General features: G+C 42.0%; 1 protein-coding gene and 1 pseudogene across 3 annotated transcripts in view; both read left to right on the top strand.

Annotated features, from left to right (window-relative positions):
• The window catches only part of LOC121459354 (syncytin-1-like), a 124,762-nt gene that overhangs the window by 77,667 nt on the left and 24,455 nt on the right, over positions 1 to 22,640 (top strand). The gene's annotated exons all lie outside the window — the stretch shown is intronic.
• Positions 8,284 to 11,323, top strand: LOC121459353 (annotated as a pseudogene).

Here is a 22,640-nt window from a genome sequence, read left to right as displayed (position 1 = left end):
AGTGCTGGAACTAAAGGTGTGCCTCCACCACCTGGCCTAAGGCTCACATCTTATCAGTCAAATTTTCTTAACTTTATACACAAGTCTTTCTAAAATTTATATCTTATGTGTCAACTTTTCATATTTGGCACAACTTTCAGACCACACATTTTATATTTGGCAAAAGAAACCACTGTGGCTATTAAGGATGAGATGAATTACCAAACTGATGATGATTATAATCGGCATTATGTCAATTTCAGCTAACTCTTTTATCCCCTCATTTACTATTTTTATTTTCAAACCATCCATGGTAGCATTATTTAGGGTCCTAGTACCCTGCTTTGTGATATTTTTCATCCTTAACATGGAAATGATTTTTTTAAAAAAATATTACTCAACTCTCTCCCTCAAGACGTCCCAATGTCTCACCAAATCTGCTGACTTCTCTGTTTGGTGGTGGGCTCAAGACGTACAATGTCTCACCAAATCTGCTGACTTCTCTGTTTGGTGGTGGGCTCAAGCACCTCCTGCAGTTTCCAAGTCTAAGTCCATTTTCCAGAGTTCCCACGAGTAATGGCCGACTAGTGTGAATTCTCCATTTATGTGATCATGTCACACATTGGAGTGCCAAAATTTTGTTTTCCCACTGGCACAGAGGCTATACCTGAATACTACTGTCTTCAGCCAGTAACTGTGGCAGTCACTGGCCCACTTCTCAGGCCGCCATGTCCTGCTAGATCTGTCTCTCACCACTGTCACCAAATACAGTTATTTAAAGATTTATTTTTTATTATGTATACAGTGTTCTATCTACCTCTTTGCCTACATGCCAGAAGAGGGCATCAGATATCATTATAGATGTGTGTGATTGCTGGGAACTGAACTCAGAACCTCTGGAAGAGCAGTCAGTGCTATTAAGCCCTGAGCCATTTCTCCAGCCTCCAGATGTACTATTTAACTAAATCCTTATTGTTCTATTTACCACACAGTTGGAGGCTAGGTTGAAAACCTGCTAGCTCAGAGAAGTTGAACAGAAACTAGATGACCTTCACTCTTCACCAGCATCTCAGAATGAGAAAGTCTCTTTTCTGTTGCTCCAAAAAGGGCTGTCACATTTAAAGTTCCTCCCTCCTACTTCCTGTGTATCTCTTCTTTTTCTGGTTCCCTTCTGTCTCTCTGTCTACTTTCTGTCAAATAGTTGCTGACTCTGTCTCCTGACCCAAAGTTGATTTTATTAAGTTCACTCAAATGCAGACTTGAGATTCACAGTGTGATCGTGTATCCTACAACTTTAAACCACACTTAGAGTCTTTGGGGTCAGATGGATCTAAATTTTAACCGTGGCTCTGCCAGTTAAACAACTTTGTGATCTTTGAAATTTTGCTGAATCTTCTTTTTAAGTTTCTGTTTTCCTGTCTTATGATAGCATGGTAATTTATATCAGGGACTGGGGCAGATCAGTGGTAAAACATGTGCTTGGGAAACCCAGATAGATAGATAGATAGATAGATAGATAGATAGATAGACAGATAGATTGATAGATCGATATTGTGTATGTATCTGCATGTTTAGACCAGAGAAAGTGATACAAAACTAGAGTATCTCAGAAATGCATAGGCATGTGGCATAGAGGACACTCAATGAATGTTCTCTTTCCGTGCCAATTTTAAAAGTTCATTCTTAAAATCATTATTTTACTAAGTGTGGATGTTTTTAATGCAAGTATGTGCACTACATGCATGCCTGGTTCCCATGGAAGCCAGAAGAGAATGTTGGATCCCCTGAAACTGGAATTTGAAATAGGTGTGAGCCACTGTGTTGGTGTCACAAATTGAGCCTGGGTTCTTTGGAAGAGCAGCTAGCACTCTTAACCTTTGATCCTTCTTGCCAGCCCTTGAAACTTCATTTTATGTCACAGATGCAAAGAGATGATGTTCAGACTGCACATCCATTTACTTGATATGTTAGGTTACAAGACTCTTGGCAATGAAACAGACTAAGAGGGAAGTAGCAATTTTCTGTTGTGAGTTTTCTTAAATGCCAGCTTGTATCATCAGTTCTTTAGAATTTAAACATTTACCTTCTATGGATTGGATACTGACTTTGAGTGACCAATTGAAGCAAGGGCAACCAGGAGAGGAAAATAATTGAAAATTGAATGTGATTATTCTTATCCACAAGTCTTCTTTGAAAACAAGACTAAGCAACAAACTATTTCTCTTGTTATATGGAGATGGGTTTGTTGCTTACTTTAGTGTATTACTAGTGTGTGTGTGTGTGTGTGTGTGTATTCTTGATTGTATGCATATGTGGAAACCAGAGAAGGATGTTAGTCTATCACTCCCTGACTTACAATTTTGATACAGTGTTTCTCACTGAATCTGGAGGTAGATTGTTACCGAGCAAACCACATTGGTACTCCCGTCTCTGGCTTTTATATGTGATCTGAAGTCCAAGCTTAGGTCCTTAATCTTTTCTTCATTTCACTATCAGTTAATATTTTGTTCGTTTGTTTCTCCAGCCTGTGTCCCATGCCTGACCCATCTCTGCCGTTTGGAAATTTGGGCCAGTCTAAAAGCAGAGCACCTTCGTTCTAACAGTCTCATCCATCAGTTGCCTCTTCCCCGAAGTCTGCGGAGCTATTTGCTCTATGAAGAGGTTTTGAGGATGAATGAAATTCCAGAACCTGCAGCTATTGATGATGTAGAAACCAGCGAGGCTCCTGACAGCTCAATTGTCAGTGCTGTATAGTCACAAAAGATGGGACTGTTTACAAGTGGACTGCCCAGTCCCTCCTCCCCAATCCTGAGAACTTTGCTCTTCCTGCCTTACTCAGTTGTCTCCAGTGTACTTTGTTTTGTGGTGTTTTCTGACCTAATCATTTTCTGCTTTGTTCTGCTACTGAGCTGTGATGCTGCTGAGGTGTTGGATGTGACCTCTTCCCAGTTAAGATTCGTGTTCACCTGTGCTTGAAACTAGGGAGGAAGAAGATATAATGACTGTGCTTTTGAATCACTTAACAGTGTTATTCTATTTATGCACCAACATCCTCTATGTTTATAAAAGGAAATTTTCCTATGTTCTTATTTTTTACTTCAGATATATTTGTGAGGTGTTGATATTCTTGCATTTTAACATGTAAACTCAGGGGAAAGTTTTTGAAGAACACAGATTTCAGTCATATTGTTTTCTTAGATTCTTTCTTTATACTTTCTGGCAAAATATACCCATTTTCAGTCTGCCAAGACAAGAACATACCTAAAGTCAAAGGCATACTCACTATAAAAATTATGTCCTTTTTAGAAATATTGTACTGCACTCAGAATATTAATAAGGAAACCTAAAAGGAGCATTCATACAGCACCGTCTGTAGAGACAGGGGCGCATTTCAGTTGTCAATGCTAAATAGAACAGTCAGACTTCACTTAGCTCTAGAATAAGAGGGCAGGTTTGTTTCTATGAATCAGTAATAGCCAATAATAGTTTATTCATACATACACTACTTTTCCTTCTTAATACCTGGATGTATTTTTAGACCATTGATAAAATAAAGACCTTAGAGTCCTGCCTTGTGAGTTTTTACAATAGCTTTATCTAAACCTTGAGTCAAGAAAAATCAAACATCTTCAAGACATTTGTCTGAGAGACTGGAAATTAGCCTTGAGAGGGAGGTATTAGGGTGTTACTGTCAGAATAGGCAGCACAGGCTGATTTCTACAGGAGGTAGAACTTCATCTCCTGCCAGCAACCTGTGCTTGATTAGACCATCTGGACCCATCTCTAATAGACTCAAAACGAGCGTGATGAAGGTGGACTTCATTAGAAGGAGTTAGAAGACTAACTCATTTCTCATATTCAAAGTCTTGTTTGATGTAGATATATAGATATTGAAAATCAGGCAGAAGTTCTGATGGTTCAATTTAACAAAGATTTTCAAAAAATTGTATGTACTATGTTTTTTTTTAATAGTGTGACCTTTGTTTTTCAAACTCTGTTTCAGGATTTATTTTTGGTCATGGCTAACTATACACATAATGCTTTTACAGAATATCTTTTAATGTATTCTGTTTGTGTTCAATTGTATTACCAAAATCCAGTTTTAAATAACCTAGCATTAAGGGTTTTTTTTTTTTTGAAGCCCTAAAATTCAGTACCCTGGCTGGTGATTTTTTGACTTTACAGGATTGAAAAAGTGAGAAGCATCCCAGGGAAATTGCACTTTGAACTTCATCTTTTCCTAGGCTAGCAATACGCAGTATGCTAGTCTGTTGGAGTCTGATGCTACTGAGAAGTAACAGTGAGCTGTAACTGCTAGCCGGTCATGTGGTCACAAGGATGTCTGTAGGGGCATGAATGTTCACAGATACACACTGGAGTGTCCTTATAGTATGGTTGAGTATTCTTTGGGTATATGCCCAAGAGTGGTCTTGTTGGATCTTGAGGTATGTTGATTCCCAATTTTCTGATAAGCCACCATACTGATTTCCAAAGTGGTTGTACAAGTTTGCATTCCCACCATCAATGGAGGAGTGTTCCCCTAACTCCACATCCTCTCCAGCATAATCTATCATTAGTGTGTTTGATCTTAGCCATTCTTACAGGTGTAAGATGGTTTCTCAGAGTTGTTTTGATTTGCATTTCTCTGATGGCTAAGGATGTTGAACCTTCCCTTAAATGTCTTACAGCCATTTGAGATTCTTCTGAGAATTCTGTGTGGTTCTGTACCCCATTTTTAATCGAATTATTTATCTTACATCTGGTTCCAAGCTTTGAATTTTCAGATAAATGTTTTTAATTTCGAGTGTCTGTAAAACTCAAAGCATGAAATGGATCATAGAGGTGAACAGGCCTGGAGGGAAGTGGGATGGCAGAGGAAATGCACTGTGGAAGGGTAAAGAAACTTTGCAAGTGGAAAATTTTCATCAGCGATGAAAGAAGTGTGATGGTGGGGAAAGGGTTAACCAAAATTAAGCATGGAGGAAAAAAATCCTTTTGGAAAAATACTACATTTGAAGTCCTTTAAAATCATTTGAGGGGCTGGATAAATAGTTTAGCATGTGAAGGTGCTTGATGCCAGCCATATGCTGTTGAGTTTGATGTTGGGAAACCACATGGTAGAGGTAAGAGTATGATCCAGAAAGTGATGCTCTTGACCTCTACACATGTACCTTGGTTTGCCACCAAGCCTAGCGAATGGAGTTGCATCCTTGGAAGCCTAAGTAAAACAACTGAATGAAGGAGCCCTGCATGCATGGGTAACGTTTCTCCCAAAGATTAAGTTGACTAAACAAAGGTTCCAATACTGTGAGATAGTTCCCTCTGAGCTGTGAAGTAAGGGGGCGCCTGTCAAACATTACAGGCTGCTACCAATGTCCTCATTTACACACGAGAATTAGATTGGTGGATGATTCTGAACACACACACTATACACTTGGGATATAGGACATTTAAAGGTCATGTTGCATCTGTGCTAGATAGCTTCCACAGTGCTAGAAGCTTCTATGCAAGCTACTGGATGAGGAAAGTTGGCGATGATTCTACCAATCTGTACACACTGTATGTGACAACTTGCCTGGCAAGATATTCTCCGTGTGATAGTGTGTTGACTCTTATAGGAACAATCAACTTTCTGATTTGATTTTAGGTCTACCACGCAGTAGGGAATTCTTGGCTGGTTCTGTAAAGCTGGTTCAGAGCGCAATGACTAAGGCCATGGTGATGTAATATGGAAATCTCTCTGATTCTAGAGACTGGAACCTTTGTTGGACATCACAGCCAGAGTTCATAACATGCTTTGAGATCATTTAAGATATAAGGCTGCTATCTTACTGTGTCCTCAAACTGATTGTTAACCCACTTTTAAGAGAACAATGTAACAATGACCACTACTTTCCTTGGTCTTCCTGCATAGCCACCTTTTACAAACTAAACTAATACTTAAGTAATCTTATTTTCTTCTGTGCCCCCTGATCCAGAACAAATGTGTATCATTTGTATAAAACAGGAAACATAGAGGTTGAAAGCACTCTTAAATGAATATCCCCCAAAACAATGGAACACAGCAGCATTACTGGGCAAACATGGTGTTTGTAATGTTTTTTGTTGTCTGGGTGAGTTGGGATCAGTTGCAGTTATTACCTTCATCCCTTGTAAGACTCCACAAATGATTCTGTAAAGTATCCCACTCCTTCCCCAGGTGATTCTTATGGGGAAATTCAATAAAAGAGTGAGCAACAAAAGGGGCAGACACACACATTTACACACAAGGACAGATGTAGGGACAGACATAGACTCAGACAAGAGAACAAGCACAGGGACAGACAGACTTCTTCAGAAAGGCACAGATTTAGAGTCATGCAACAGACAAAGAAGGGAAGACAGGGAACATGTAGAAAATTCAAATCTGGAAATGAATCCCAGTGGAAGTGCTTTTCTTTCCTTAATGCCACACTGATGAAGTATTGGTGACCCTGAGTTAATCACTAATGTGTTGAATCCACACAACAGGCCCTCTGTTGTTTTGTTAAACTTACATAGAATCAAGCTGCCTTCTACGTACTCTTGCTGACACCTATACATTCGAGCAACTTTTTTATGTTAATTAATAAATTATTTATTAAAGATTTTTGTCTCTTCCCCGCCACCGCCTTCCATTTCCCTCCCCCTCCCCCAATCAAGTCCCCCTCCCTCCTCAGCCCAAAGAGCAATCAGGGTTCCCTGCCCTGTGGGAAGTCCAAGGCCCACCCACCTCCATCCAGGTCTAGTAAGGTGAGCATCGAGCAACTGTGATCCCTAATGAGAGACGTTTCTTTAGTCAATGGGCTCTGGTGAATGCATAGACTCACACCTGGCCGAAGTTTAGAGAATGCATAACTGTGCAGTTCTCAGACCTCAGCAAGACATCTGAACTACTACTCTGGAAGAGAGAGGCAGAGGTTGTCGATGGTTTCTGTGAAATGGTGTGAAGGACACAATGATCATCACACACAGGAAGGGGTTCTTAAGGCCCCATACTCAGTGAGGGACTTTTCTCAATGTGTGCTAGGGGATGGGATGCCATAAAATTACAGGAAAAGGAAATTCACGTAAGCAGCCACACTTTAACTCTTTGGATTTTAAGGCCAATAGAGTAGTTTGGGTGGTGCTTTTTTACTTATGTTAGAGTTGAGTATGGAAACCTCAACAAGGCTGGTCTGTGACTTAGAAAACCCACTAAAATTCATTGACGCCTATTATTGAACTCCAGTTCCTAAAACTGTAATGGCAGTCTCAGATACCCAGAAACGGGCTCAACCTGGACTTTGGAGGATTTTTGGAGGATAGATAAAAACCAACATTCCTTAAAAACTTGTGAAGCTAGTTCCTCTACCCAAAGATGTCATTTCTCTTATCACTGGAAGTAGAGAATATTGGCTGCCTGTAGTGTCTATTACCATAATAAGGTACAGACCAGCCTCCAGGCTCCTTCAGTAGCACAAGTACCAGCTGTACAGTTCAAAGTCCATGCTAGTGTTCTAGATCTTCTACCCTCCTGCCCTCCCCTAACCTTCCTCTAGTTCAGAAGAATCTCTGCCCCAGCTTCTCATTCTCTTTCTAAACCTATCTCTCTGTCTCCCCCTGTCTCTATGTTCCTCTCCCTCTTTCTGTGTCTCCTCCTCTGTCTCTCTCCCTCTGCCTCTCTGCTTTTTCTTCTTTCATAGTCAGGTGTTCAGCCAACATCTGTTCGTGGTCTGTCTGATTAGATATGCCACTATCTGTTCTATCTCTGATAGGTATTATAGAAGCTTTCTCCTTAAACATGTCACCAAGACATCATGTCAACAGTTTGTAAAATACCAAGAAACAGTTTAAAATATTTTTAAAACGTATTTTAATGAAAAAACTATTATATACCGAAATCAGTATATACGGTGTCAAGAAACTTTATTAATTTTTTAAAATATTCCTGAAATTGTCATTGTTATCGTTAGCTCCTCATAGGCTTCAGCAGCAACTAAAAAGAAAAGCAAGAATTATCAGTAGTATCAAGAACATCATTTGTGGCAGCGTTAGGATGAGCAGTAACAGAGGCATCACCAGTAGAATCTTATGTAGTGTCATGTCACAAGGAATGCCATTGTATTTGAGAAGTGGTGACAATGTGGAGCCTTATTTCATTGGTTTTATTCTCACATGTTGCTTCTTTCTGGGTGTTTCTTTACAAAATTATGCTATCCACATAAGTCACAGTTTATGAACAGAGAAAAATAGAAACTAATATCTAACAGTTATATTTCTCTGCTTAGCCATTCAGACAACACAAGTTTCATGTTAGATGTATTTTCAATATGATTGGAAAAGATAAGCATTTTTTCTAGTTTTAGGTAATGGCTAAAGAGTCCTATATATAGCAAAAAAATTATTTATGATATGTACTCGTGCCAAAGAGAATTGGATTTCTAGTGCATAAGTCATCATCTATTTTAAACCACTGCTGTGGTCTAACTTACCTTGTTAAACTCATTTTAATGCATGTCACATGTTAAATTAGGTTGAATACCCACATCATCACTGTTGATACAAATTTCAAAAACCATATTCCGGTGGTTATCATCAGCAGTGCCATTGTTGCTTCCCAAAGTGGCAGAACCTTGGAATGCGTTGCATAGTGGGTGTATTCAGCTGGACTGGAAGCACTGAAGTACTCATTAGCACTCTGAGGGTCAAAGGCATCACCTGGGACATGAACAAAAGCAGATTCCTGATCAGTAGTGAAGCTATCACACTTGTGTTCTCTTCTAAGCAAGTTTCAAGAACAGGGTCAGAATGTTGTCGAGGGGGAGAGAACGAGGAGGAAGGAGAGAAAATGGCGTCTGCAGATTACAGTACCTACAGCCAAGCTGCAGCCCAGCAGGGCTACAGTGCTTACACAGCCCAGCCAACTCAAGGAAAGGATATGCACAGACCACCCAGGCCTATGGGAAACAAAGCTATGGAACCTATGGACAGCCTACTGATATCAGCTCAGAGATCTGCCACCTACAGTCAGACTGCATATGTGACTTCCTATGGACAGCCTCCCACTGGTGATACCACTCCAACTGCCCCCAGGCACACAGCCAGACTGTTAAAGGATGTGGCACTGGTGCTCATGACACCACCACTGCTCCAGTCACCACAACCCAAGCCTCTTGTGCAGCTCAGTCTGCATATGGCACCCAGCCTGCCTACCCAGCCTGTGGCCAGCAGCCAACAGCCGCTGCACCTGCAAGACCACAGGATGTAAAGAGCCCACTGAGACTAGTCAACCTCAGTCTATCACAGGGGTTTATAACCAGCCCAGACTAGGGTATGGACAGAGTAATTACAGATATCCCCAAGCACCTGGGAGCTACCCCATGCAGCCAGTCCCTGCACCTCCACCCTATCCTCCTACACATCTTATCCTACACATCCTATCTTTCTCTTCGCAGCCAACTAGTTAACGATCGGAGCAGTTAATCTCAGCAGAACATCTATGAGCAACCTAGCAACTATGGACAGCAGAGTAGCTATGGTGAACAAAGCAGCTATGGGCAGCAGCCTCCCATTAGTTACCCCCCTCAGACTGGATCCTACAGCCAGGCTCCAAGTCAATATAGCCAACAGAGCAGCAGCTACAGGAAACAGAGTTCATTCCGACAGGACCACACCACATGGTGTCGGGGGCAGGAGTCTGGAGGATTTTTCGGACCAGGAGAGAACCAGAGCATGAGTGGCCCTGATAAATGGGAGAGGAGAAGAAGGGGATTTAATCATGGAGGCATGAGCAAAGGTGGGCAGGGAGGAGGACGCGGTGGAATGGGCTCTAGAGAGCGAGGTGGCATCAATCAGCCCGGTGGACCCATGGATGAAGAACCAGGTCCTGATCTAGGCCTTCCTAGATCCTGATGAGGATTCTGACAACAGTGCAATTTATGTGCAAGGTTTAAATGACAATGTGACTATGGATGATCTGGCAGACTTCGGTAAGCAGTGTGGGGTTGTCAAGATGAACAAGAGAACTGGGCAACTCATGATCCACATCTATTTGGATAAGGAGAGAGGAAAGCCTAAAGGTGATGCCACAGTGGCCTACGAAGATCTGCCTACTGCCAAGGCTGGTATGGAATGGTTTGATGGAAAAGATATTCAGGGAAGCAAACTTAAAGCTTCTCTTGCCCGAAAGAAGCCTCCAAAAAATAGCAAGTGGAGTGGCATGCCACCTCATGAGGGCAGAGGGATGCCACCACCACTCTGTGGAGGTCATAATAGCCCAAGAGGTCCCAAAGGAACCATGGGTCACATGGGAGTCATTGGAGGAGAGGAAACCCTGGGGCCCCTGAGGGACCTCCTTGTGGAGGAGGAAATGTCCAGCACTGAGCCGGAGATTGGCAGTGTCCCATGCCGGGCTGTGGAACCCAGAACTTGACCTGGAGAACAGAATGCAACCAGTGTAAGGACCAAAACCTGAGGGCTTCCACCCGCTACCATTCCAACCTCCGGGATGTGATCGTGGCCGAGGCGGCAGTGGTGCCATGCAGGGAAGAAGAGGTGTCCTTATGGATCGTGGTGGTCCTGGAGAAATGTTCTGAGGTGGCCATAGCTTGGACCGAGGTGGACTTGGTTGAGTAATACGACATGGTCCTGAGGATCTTCCTGGACCATTGATGGAACCGATGATAGAAATAAGTGGTGGACCTGGAGGTCCTGGAAGTCCTGCATTAATGGAATAAGGTGAGCACAGTCAGGAACTTAGAGACCGGCCGTAATAGAGAGACCTGAAGAGCTGCAAGGATGACCAGATTTATTTTTTTTACACCAGAAAATATTTTAAATTTATAATTCCATATATATAATGTTGACCACACCATCATGACTATTACTCTCTGTACTTTAGTATTTTCACCATTTCTGAAGTAACATTAAAACAAGTTAAATCCTAGGGAGCAGAGATTTTTATTTTCTTTTAAAGATGGTTGTTTTAGACTTAGCAATGGGAACCCCTTGTGAGAATACTCAGTATCGTTGTGGACCACAAAGGGAGCCTCAAATTGTAACAAGGTTCATGGTTGTGATTGTTTTCAAAAACGTTCCAAATGTTTATTAACTGTCAAAAAATAATGTTGCAGAGGGTCCATGGTGTCACCAGTGTGCCTACAGGAGCAAGCTCATGGTCAGTATGTGGTCTCCCCTTACATGTCCAGTGTAAGTCCTAAAGAACATGTGTTATCAATTTTGGTGTCCTGAAGTGTAATTTTCTCAGATTCCTGAAGAGTGTGACCTTTGTGACTTGTACCTTGAGATGAAGGTAATTCAGTGTCGGCGGTAGGCTGGGGCACAATGCCATCTTCATAATTTTCAGGAAGAACTCCTTCAGGCTTGGTTTCTTCAACCTTTAAGGAAAATTTGAGATCTTAGTTTTCATTAAAGGTATCACTGATTTTTGTTCACATTAGAAGAATTTATCTGTTAAAACCAAGGTCTTGATTTATAGGTCTCAAATATTTGTTAGGAATTTTATCACTATAACCACTAATATTGTGTAAACTTTGATTACTTTCTGTTTGATTCAAAGGCCAGAGATTGAGGAAATGAAAAGGGGACCTGCTCAGCTTTATGTGTGTTTGTGGGAGGGGGGGTGGGAAGAGAAAAACCTTAACAAGGTAGATCTCTATTATCAGTTTGTGAGGCTGTCTTGGTGGCATGCAGCGAGGATCAGGCAAACTTGTGGACCCTGTTGGTCCTGCAGAAATGTCCCGAGAAGGCAGAGGTATAGACAGAGGTGGCTTCTGAGGTGTCCGTAGCTTGGACCGAGGTGGCTTTGGTGGAGGAATACGACGTGGTCCTGGGGCTCCTCCTGGACCATTGATGGAACAGATGGATTGAACAAGAGGTGGTCCTGGAGGCCCTGGATGACCTGCCAAATGGATAGAGGCGAGAACAGTCAGGAACTTAGAGACTGGCCCTACTAGAGAGCCCTGCAGGGCGGAATGGATGACTAGATTTATTCTCTGAACCCAGAAAATGTTTTACATTCATAATTCCATATTTATGATGTTGGCCACAACATCATGAGTATTACTGTCTGTACTTTAGTATTTTCACCATTTGTGAAGAAACATTAAAACAATTAAATGGTAGTTTGCTGAGTTTCTTTTCTTTTCAAGATGCTTGTTTGAAGACTTGACAATGGGAACCCCTATGAGCATACTCAGTATCATTGTGGAGAACCTAGAGAGCCTCTAATTGCAACAAAGTTCATAGTTGTGATTGTTTTCAAATACATTCCAAATGTTTATTAACTGTCAAAACTAATGTTGCAGAGGGTTCATGGTGTCACCAGTGTGGCTACCAAGAGCAAGCTTAGCTTCAGCATGTGGTCTCCCCTTTGCATGCCCAGTGTAAGTCCTAAAGAACGTGTGTGATCCATTGTGGTGTCGTGAAGTGTAATTTTCTCAGATTCCTGAAGAATGTCACCTCTGTGACTTGTACCTTGAAATGAAGTTAATTCAGTGTTGGCGGTAGGCTGGCGCACAATGCCATCGTCATCATTTGCAGGGAGAAATCCTCCTGGCATGGTTTCTTCAACCTTTAAGAAAATTTTGACATCTTCGTTTTGATTAAAAAAGTCACTGATTTTTATTCATTTTAGAAGAACTTATCTGTTCATGCCAGGGTCTTGATTTATAGTCCCCAAATATATTGTTGTTTTTTTTTGTTTGTTTTGTTTTATTTTGTTTTATTTGTTTTTTGCTTTTTTCGGGACAGGGTTTCTCTGTGGCTTTGGAGCCTACCCTGGAACTAGCTCTGTAGACCAGGCTGGTCTCGAACTCCCAGAGATCCGCCTGACTCTCCCTCCCAAGTGCTGGGATTAAAGGCGTGCGCCACCATCGCCCGGCCCCCAATATTTCTTTGCTCAGGGAAATTTTATCACTATAACCACTGCTATCGGGTAACCTCTGCTTCCTTTCTGTTTGATTCAAAGCCGAGACTTTGAGAATCTTAAAAGGGGACCTGCTCAGCTTTATATGTGGGGGGGGGGGGTGGGAGATGGGCATAGAATAACCTTCATGAGGTGGCTCTCTCTTTTACCTGTTGAGGCTGCCCTGGTGGCATGCAGCATGGTTGAGGTAGAATTAAGGACCCTGTTGGTCCTGCAGAAATGTCCCGAGGAGGCAGAAGTATCGACAGAGGTGGCTTCTGAGGTGTCCGTAGCTTGGACCGAGGTGGTTTTGGTGGAGGAATACGACGTGGTCCTGGGGCTCCTCCTGGACCATTGATGGAACAGATGGAATTAAAAAGAGGTGGTCCTGGAGGACCTGCGTAAAAGGATAAAGACGAAAACAGTCAGGAACTTAGAGACCGGCCCTACTAGAGAGCCCTGCAGGGCTGCATGGAGGACTAGATTTAGTCTCTGAACCCAGAAAATGTTTTACATTCATAATTCCATATTTATGATGTTGGCCACAACATTATGAGTATTACTGTCTGTACTTTAGTATTTTCACCATTTGTGAAGAAACATTAAAACAATTAAATGGTAGTTTGCTGAGTTTCTTTTCTTTTCAAGATGCTTGTTTGAAGACTTGACAATGGGAACCCCTTATGAGCATACTCAGTATCATTGTGGAGAACCTAGAGAGCCTCTAATTGCAACAAAGTTCATAGTTGTGATTGTTTTCAAATACATTCCAAATGTTTATTAACTGTCAAAACTAATGTTGCAGAGGGTCCATGGTGTCACCAGTGTGGCTACCAAGAGCAAGCTTAGCTTCAGCATGTGGTCTCCCCTTTGCATGCCCAGTGTAAGTCCTAAAGAACGTGTGTGATCCATTGTGGTGTCGTGAAGTGTAATTTTCTCAGATTCCTGAAGAATGTCACCTCTGTGACTTGTACCTTGAAATGAAGTTAATTCAGTGTTGGCGGTAGGCTGGGGCACAATGCCATCGTCATCATTTGCAGGGAGAAATCCTCCCGGCATGGTTTCTTCAACCTTTAAGAAAATTTTGACATCTTAGTTTTGATTAAAAAAGTCACTGATTTTTATTCATTTTAGAAGAACTTATCTGTTCATGCCAGGGTCTTGATTTATAGTCCCCAAATATTTCTTTGCTCAGGGAAATTTTATCACTATAACCACTGCTATCGGGTAACCTCTGCTTCCTTTCTGTTTGATTCATAGTCGAGAGTTTGAGCATCTTAAAAGGGGACCTGTTCAGCTTTATATGGGGGTGGGGCTGGAGTTGGGCATAGAATAACCTTCATGAGGTGGCTCTCTCTTTTACCTGTTGAGGCTGCCCTGGTGGCATGCAGCATGGTTGAGGCAGAATTAAGGACCCTGTTGGTCCTGCAGAAATGTCCCGAGGAGGCAGAAGTATAGACAGAGGTGGCTTCTGAGGTGTCCGTAGCTTGGACCGAGGTGGTTTTGGTGGAGGAATACGACGTGGTCCTTGGGCTCCTTCTGGACCATTGATGGAACAGATGGAATTAAAAAGAGGTGGTCCTGGAGGCCCTGGAGGACCTGCGTAAAAGGATAAAGACGAAAACAGTCAGGAACTTAGAGACCGGCCCTACTAGAGAGCCCTGCAGGGCTGCATGGAGGACTAGATTTAGTCTCTGAACCCAGAAAATGTTTTACATTCATAATTCCCTATTTATGATGTTGGCCACAACATAATGAGTCTTACTGTCTGTACTTTAGTATTTTCACCATTTGTGAAGAAACATTAAAACAATTAAATGGTAGTGTGCTGAGTTTCTTTTGTTTTCAAGATGCTTGTTTGAGGACTTGAAAATGGGAACCACTTATGAGCATACTCAGTATCATTGTGGAGAACCTAGAGGGACTCTAATTGCAACAAAGTTCATAGTTGTGATTGTTTTCAAATACATTCCAAATGTTTATTAACTGTCATAACTAATGTTGCACAGGGTCCATGGTGTCACCAGTGTGGCTACCAAGAGCAAGCTTAGCTTCAGCATGTGGTCTCCCCGTTGCATGCCCAGTGTAAGTCCTAAAGAACTTGTGTGATCCATTGTGGTGTCGTAAAGTGTAATTTTCTCAGATTCCTGAAGCGTGTCACCTCTGTGACTTGTACCTTGAAATGAAGGTAATTCAGTGTTGGCGGTAGGCTGGGGCACAAGGCCATCGTCATCATTTGCAGGGAGAAATCCTCCCGGCTTGGTTTCTTCACCCTATAAGAAAATTATCTTAGTTTTGATTAAAAAAACTAAGTTTTGATTAAAAAAGTCACTGATTTTTATTCATTTTAGAAGAACTTATCTGTTCATGCCAGGGTCTTGTTTTATAGTCCCCAAATATATTGTTTTTTTTTTTTTTTTTTTTTTTTTTTGCTTTTTTCGAGACAGGGTTTCTCTGTGGCTTTGGAGCCTACCCTGGAACTAGCTCTGTAGACCAGGCTGGTCTCGAACTCCCAGAGATCCGCCTGACTCTCCCTCCCAAGTGCTGGGATTAAAGGCGTGCGCCACCATCGCCCGGCCCCCAATATTTCTTTGCTCAGGGAAATTTTATCACTATAACCACTGCTATCGGGTAACCTCTGCTTCCTTTCTGTTTGATTCAAAGCCGAGACTTTGAGAATCTTAAAAGGGGACCTGCTCAGCTTTATATGTGTGGGGCGGGTGGGAGATGGGCATAGAATAACCTTCATGAGGTGGCTCTCTCTTTTACCTGTTGAGGCTGCCCTGGTGCCATGCAGCATGGTTGAGGTAGAATTAAGGACCCTGTTGGTCCTGCAGAAATGTCCCGAGGAGGCAGAAGTATCGACAGAGGTGGCTTCTGAGGTGTCCGTAGCTTGGACCGAGGTGGTTTTGGTGGAGGAATACAACGTGGTCCTGGGGCTCCTCCTGGACCATTGATGGAACAGATGGAATTAAAAAGAGGTGGTCCTGGAGGCCCTGGAGGACCTGCGTAAAAGGATAAAGACGAAAACAGGAACTTAGAGACCGGCCCTACTAGAGAGCCCTGCAGGGCTGCATGGAGGACTAGATTTAGTCTCTGAACCCAGAAAATGTTTTACATTCATAATTCCATATTTATGATGTTGGCCACAACATCATGAGTATTACTGTCTGTACTTTAGTATTTTCACCATTTGTGAAGAAACATTAAAACAATTAAATGGTAGTTTGCTGAGTTTCTTTTCTTTTCAAGATGCTTGTTTGAAGACTTGACAATGGGAACCCCTTATGAGCATACTCAGTATCATTGTGGAGAACCTAGAGAGCCTCTAATTGCAACAAAGTTCATAGTTGTGATTGTTTTCAAATACATTCCAAATGTTTATTAACTGTCAAAACTAATGTTGCAGAGGGTCCATGGTGTCACCAGTGTGGCTACCAAGAGCAAGCTTAGCTTCAGCATGTGGTCTCCCCTTTGCATGCCCAGTGTAAGTCCTAAAGAACGTGTGTGATCCATTGTGGTGTCGTGAAGTGTAATTTTCTCAGATTCCTGAAGAATGTCACCTCTGTGACTTGTACCTTGAAATGAAGTTAATTCAGTGTTGGCGGTAGGCTGGCGCACAATGCCATCGTCATCATTTGCAGGGAGAAATCCTCCTGGCATGGTTTCTTCAACCTTTAAGAAAATTTTGACATCTTCGTTTTGATTAAAAAAGTCACTGATTTTTATTCATTTTAGAAGAACTTATCTGTTCATGCCAGGGTCTTGATTTATAGTCCCCAAATATATTGTTGTTTTTTTTTGTTTGTTTTGTTTTATTTTGTTTTATTTGTTTTTTGCTTTTTTCGAGACAGGATTTCTCTGTGGCTTTGGAGCCTACCCTGGAACTAGCTCTGTAGACCAGGCTGGTCTCGAACTCCCAGAGATCCGCCTGACTCTCCCTCCCAAGTGCTGGGATTCAAGGCGTGCGCCACCATCGCCCGGCCCCCAATATTTCTTTGCTCAGGGAAATTTTATCACTATAACCACTGCTATCGGGTAACCTCTGCTTCCTTTCTGTTTGATTCAAAGCCGAGACTTTGAGAATCTTAAAAGGGGACCTGCTCAGCTTTATATGTGGGGGGGGGGTGGGAGATGGGCATAGAATAACCTTCATGAGGTGGCTCTCTCTTTTACCTGTTGAGGCTGCCCTGGTGGCATGCAGCATGGTTGAGGTAGAATTAAGGACCCTGTTGGTCCTGCAGAAATGTCCCGAGGAGGCAGAAGTATCGACAGAGGTGGCTTCTGAGGTGTCCGTAGCTTGGACCGAGGTGGTTTTGGTGGAGGAATACGACGTGGTCCTGGGGCTCCTCCTGGACCATTGATGGAACAGATGGAATTAAAAAGAGGTGGTCCTGGAGGCCCTGGAGGACCTGCGTAAAAGGATAAAGACGAAAACAGTCAGGAACTTAGAGACCGGCCCTACTAGAGAGCCCTGCAGGGCTGCATGGAGGACTAGATTTAGTCTCTGAACCCAGAAAATGTTTTACATTCATAATTCCATATTTATGATGTTGGACACAACATCATGAGTATTACTGTCTGTACTTTAGTATTTTCACCATTTGTGAAGAAACATTAAAACAATTAAATGGTAGTTTGCTGAGTTTCTTTTCTTTTCAAGATGCTTGTTTGAAGACTTGACAATGGGAACCCCTTATGAGCATACTCAGTATCAGTGTGGAGAACCTAGAGGCCTCTAATTGCAACAAAGTTCATAGTTGTGATTGTTTTCAAATACATTCCAAATGTTTATTAACTGTCAAAACTAATGTTGCACTGGGTCCATGGTGTTACCAGTGTGGCTACCAAGAGCAAGCTTAGCTTCAGCATGTGGTCTCCCCTTTGCATGCCCAGTGTAAGTCCTAAAGAACGTGTGTGATCCATTGTGGTGTCGTGAAGTGTAATTTTCTCAGATTCCTGAAGAGTGTCACCTCTGTGACTTGTACCTTGAAATGAAGGTAATTCAGTGTTGGCGGTAGGCTGGGGCACAAGGCCATCGTCATCATTTGCAGGGAGAAATCCTCCCGGCTTGGTTTCTTCACCCTATAAGAAAATTTTGACATCTTAGTTTTGATTAAAAAAGTCACTGATTTTTATTCATTTTAGAAGAACTTATCTGTTCATGCCAGGGTCTTGATTTATAGTCCCCAAATATTTCTTTGCTCAGGGAAATTTTATCACTATAACCACTGCTATCGGTTAACCTCTGCTTCCTTTCTGTTTGATTCATAGCCGAGAGTTTGAGCATCTTAAAAGGGGACCTGTTCAGCTTTATATGGGGGTGGGGTGGGAGTTGGGCATAGAATAACCTTCATGAGGTGGCTCTCTCTTTTACCTGTTGAGGCTGCCCTGGTGGCATGCAGCATGGTTGAGACAGAATTAAGGACCCTGTTGGTCCTGCAGAAATGTCCCGAGGAGGCAGAAGTATAGACAGAGGTGGCTTCTGAGGTGTCCGTAGCTTGGACCGAGGTGGTTTTGGTGGAGGAATACGACGTGGTCCTTGGGCTCCTCCTGGACCATTGATGGAACAGATGGAATTAAAAAGAGGTGGTCCTGGAGGCCCTGGAGGACCTGCGTAAAAGGATGAAGACGAAAACAGTCAGGAACTTAGAGACCGGCCCTACTAGAGAGCCCTGCAGGGCTGCATGGAGGACTAGATTTAGTCTCTGAACCCAGAAAATGTTTTACATTCATAATTCCATATTTATGATGTTGGCCACAACATCATGAGTATTACTGTCTGTACTTTAGTATTTTCACCATTTGTGAAGAAACATTAAAACAATTAAATGGTAGTTTGCTGAGTTTCTTTTCTTTTCAAGATGCTTGTTTGAAGACTTGACAATGGGAACCCCTTATGAGCATACTCAGTATCATTGTGGAGAACCAAGAGGGACTCTAATTGCAACAAAGTTCATAGTTGTGATTGTTTTCAAATACATTCCAAATGTTTATTAACTGTCAAAACTAATGTTGCACAGGGTCCATGGTGTCACCAGTGTGGCTACCAAGAACAAGCTTAGCTTCAGCATGTGGTCTCCCCGTTGCATGCCCAGTGTAAGTCCTAAAGAACGTGTGTGATCCATTGTGGTGTCGTGAAGTGTAATTTTCTCAGATTCCTGAAGAGTGTCACCTCTGTGACTTGTACCTTGAAATGAAGGTAATTCAGAGTCGGCGGTATGCTGGGGCACAAGGCTATCGTCATCATTTGCAGGGAGAAATCCTCCCGGCTTGGTTTCTTCACCCTTTAAGAAAATTTTGACATCTTAGTTTTGATTAAAAAAGTCACTGATTTTTATTCATTTTAGAAGAACTTATCTGTTCATGCCAGGGTCTTGATTTATAGTCCCCAAATATATTGCTGTTGTTTTTTTTGTTTTGTTTTATTTATTTTTATTTTTTTTGCTTTTTTCGAGACAGGGTTTCTCTGTGGCTTTGGAGCCTACCCTGGAACTAGCTCTGTAGACCAGGCTGGTCTCGAACTCCCAGAGATCCGCCTGACTCTCCCTCCCAAGTGCTGGGATTCAAGGTGTGCGCCACCATCGCCCGGCCCCCAATATTTCTTTGCTCAGGGAAATTTTATCACTATAACCACTGCTATCGGGTAACCTCTGCTTCCTTTCTGTTTGATTCAAAGCCGAGACTTTGAGAATCTTAAAAGGGGACCTGCTCAGCTTTATATGTGGGGGGGGGGGGTGGGAGATGGGCATAGAATAACCTTCATGAGGTGGCTCTCTCTTTTACCTGTTGAGGCTGCCCTGGTGGCATGCAGCATGGTTGAGGTAGAATTAAGGACCCTGTTGGTCCTGCAGAAATGTCCCGAGGATGCAGAAGTATTGACAGAGGTGTCTTCTGAGGTGTCCGTAGCTTGGACCGAGGTGGTTTTGGTGGAGGAATACGACGTGGTCCTGGGGCTCCTCCTGGACCATTGATGGAACAGATGGAATTAAAAAGAGGTGGTCCTGGAGGCCCTGGAGGACCTGCGTAAAAGGATAAAGACGAAAACAGTCAGGAACGTAGAGACCGGCCCTACTAGAGAGCCCTGCAGGGCTGCATGGAGGACTAGATTTAGTCTCTGAACCCAGAAAATGTTTTACATTCATAATTCCATATTTATGATGTTGGCCACAACATTATGAGTATTACTGTCTGTACTTTAGTATTTTCACCATTTGTGAAGAAACATTAAAACAATTAAATGGTAGTTTGCTGAGTTTCTTTTCTTTTCAAGATGCTTGTTTGAAGACTTGACAATGGGAACCCCTTATGAGCATACTCAGTATCATTGTGGAGAACCTAGGGAGCCTCTAATTGCAACAAAGTTCATAGTTGTGATTGTTTTCAAATACATTCCAAATGTTTATTAACTGTCAAAACTAATGTTGCACAGGGTTTATGGTGTCACCAGTGTGGCTACCAAGAGCAAGCTTAGCTTCAGCATGTGGTCTCCCCGTTGCATGCCCAGTGTAAATTCTAAAGAACGTGTGTGATCCATTGTGGTGTCGTGAAGTGTAATTTTCTCAGATTCCTGAAGAATGTCACCTCTGTGACTTGTACCTTGAAATGAAGGTAATTCAGTGTCGGCGGTAGGCTGGGGCACAAGGCCATCGTCATAATTTGCATGGAGAAATCCTTCCGGCTTGGTTTCTTCAACCTTTTTGGAAATTTTGAGATCTTAGTTTTCATTAGAAATGTCACTGATTTGTATTCACTTCAGAAAAATTTATCTGTTCATGCCAGGGTCTTGATTTATAGTCACCAAATAATCCTTTGCTCAGATAAATTTTATCTCTATATCCACTGTTATCGTGTAATCTCTGCTTCCTTTCTGTTTAATTTAAAGCCACGAGTTTGAGAATCTTAAAACGAGAACTGCTCTGGTTCATGTTTATGTGTGTTTGTGTGTGTGTATGTGTGTACATGTGTATGTGTATTTGTGTTTGAAAAGGGCTGAGTAGAACCTTTAGGAATGGCTCTCTCCATTTTCCTGTTGTGAGATGATCTTACAGTGATTCAGCTGCTCTTCGTTTTTCATTCTGGATGGTTTGTAGGTTTCATGGCTGTTCTACTCTTGGCCTCTACTCTAGATATTAGTGTGTTGGCATTATGTATCAGACACTTGCTGCTTGTTGTGTTCTGAGACGGAACTCAGGTCATAGAGTTACAAGGTTAGTGCTCTGACCTGTTGGCATGTGTGTATGTGATTCTGTACTTGTGTGTGTGTTCTAGCTTTTCAATGAAAAGATGACTCTGTTTGAGAGGGGAGAGAGTTGAAGATAGAAATAGAGTTTGGTTTTTAGCAGTTCAGAATGAATTTGGAGTAAACTCATTGAGATGTTAGGTTTTCCTTTTCCTAGGCATAGCATCATCTTTGTGCCTTTGGGGCCTGTGTCCTTTCTCAGCATGTCTGGGTGACCTCTTCATGAAGTCTCCTACTTATTATTCTGTTAGCATGGGGAACCGACATTATCTCGCTGAGTTTGGTGATTTTATACTCATTATACTGCAATTACCAGATAATGGATTCTGGAGAACTCATGTGTTAATATAGTTTTATGCAATTCTAACCTCAGAAAAGTGATGTTTGCTTTTATTTCTTTCACATTTTTGAAGGATAGAAACCACTGATGTTTTGCTTTAGTTGCCTCAAGCATATGCTAATACCTTAATCTGTTAGTGATATTGTGGTTTGTAGTCTAATCCTTTGCATATCCAAGATGTTGTTCCCTTCATGCTCGGGAAACTCTCCATAGTTGCCACACTCATCACATTACCATTGACTTTCTGTATCAGCCAAAAACCTCTGCATTAGTCTAATAATTCTATTTGTATTAATCATGTTACTTTGTATGCTAATGAATTTTTACTGAAATCTTGGAAGATGTCTGGCATGTGAATGTCTGCTCATTAAAATCTCTTGAGATCTATCTCCCTGCTAAGACCTCCCTTGATCTATTACTCAATTTGATCATACATAATAGCTAATAATAATTTAGAAGCCAAATTGGATTAGGCCTAAAAGACAGAACATTTGAGTTTGGTTTTGAAAATATTAAAATTACAGTTACCAATGGTTTCATTAGGTGTAAGAGTTATGTCGAATCTGCCCCTGTCTCTCCTAATGTTGAACTGAGATGCTTCAAGGTAATGAGCTAGCTCTTAACCATTTGTATTGGAGATTGGTAAGTGGTGTAAGTAAGGTCTACAGACAGAACTAGCTCTTTTACTTGCTTTATACCTTATCTTGAATTTTGCATGAAAATCGATGGAGCTAGAAAACATTATTTTGAGTGAGGTGACCCAGACACAGAAAGACAATTATCACGTGTATTCACTCATAGGTGGTTTTTAAACATAAAGCAAAGAAAGCCAGCCTACAAACCACGATCCCAGAGAACTTAGACAACAATGAGGACACTAAGAGAGACTTGTAGAGATCTAATCTTCATCGGGAGTAGGAAAAGACAAGCTCTCCTGACTAAATTGGGAGCATGGGGCCCTTGGGGGAGAGTTGAAGGGGGAGGGGAGAGGCAGGGAGGGCAGCAGAGAAAAATGTAGAGCTCAATAAAAATCAATAAAGAAACACAAAAGAAAATTGACCATTTCCTTTACATTTTCCAGTTTTGTGGAGTACAGGTTTCAAGTATGATCTGATGATTCTCTGGATTTCCTCAGTGTCTGATGTTATGACCCC

This window comes from Microtus oregoni, unplaced genomic scaffold, assembly GCF_018167655.1.
Source record: "Microtus oregoni isolate MIOR12 unplaced genomic scaffold, Mior012 000019F_ref0000042, whole genome shotgun sequence".
Taxonomy (NCBI): domain Eukaryota; kingdom Metazoa; phylum Chordata; class Mammalia; order Rodentia; family Cricetidae; genus Microtus; species Microtus oregoni.
The sequence above is the reverse complement of the archived record's forward strand: the minus strand, read 5'-3'. Positions and strand labels throughout refer to the sequence as shown.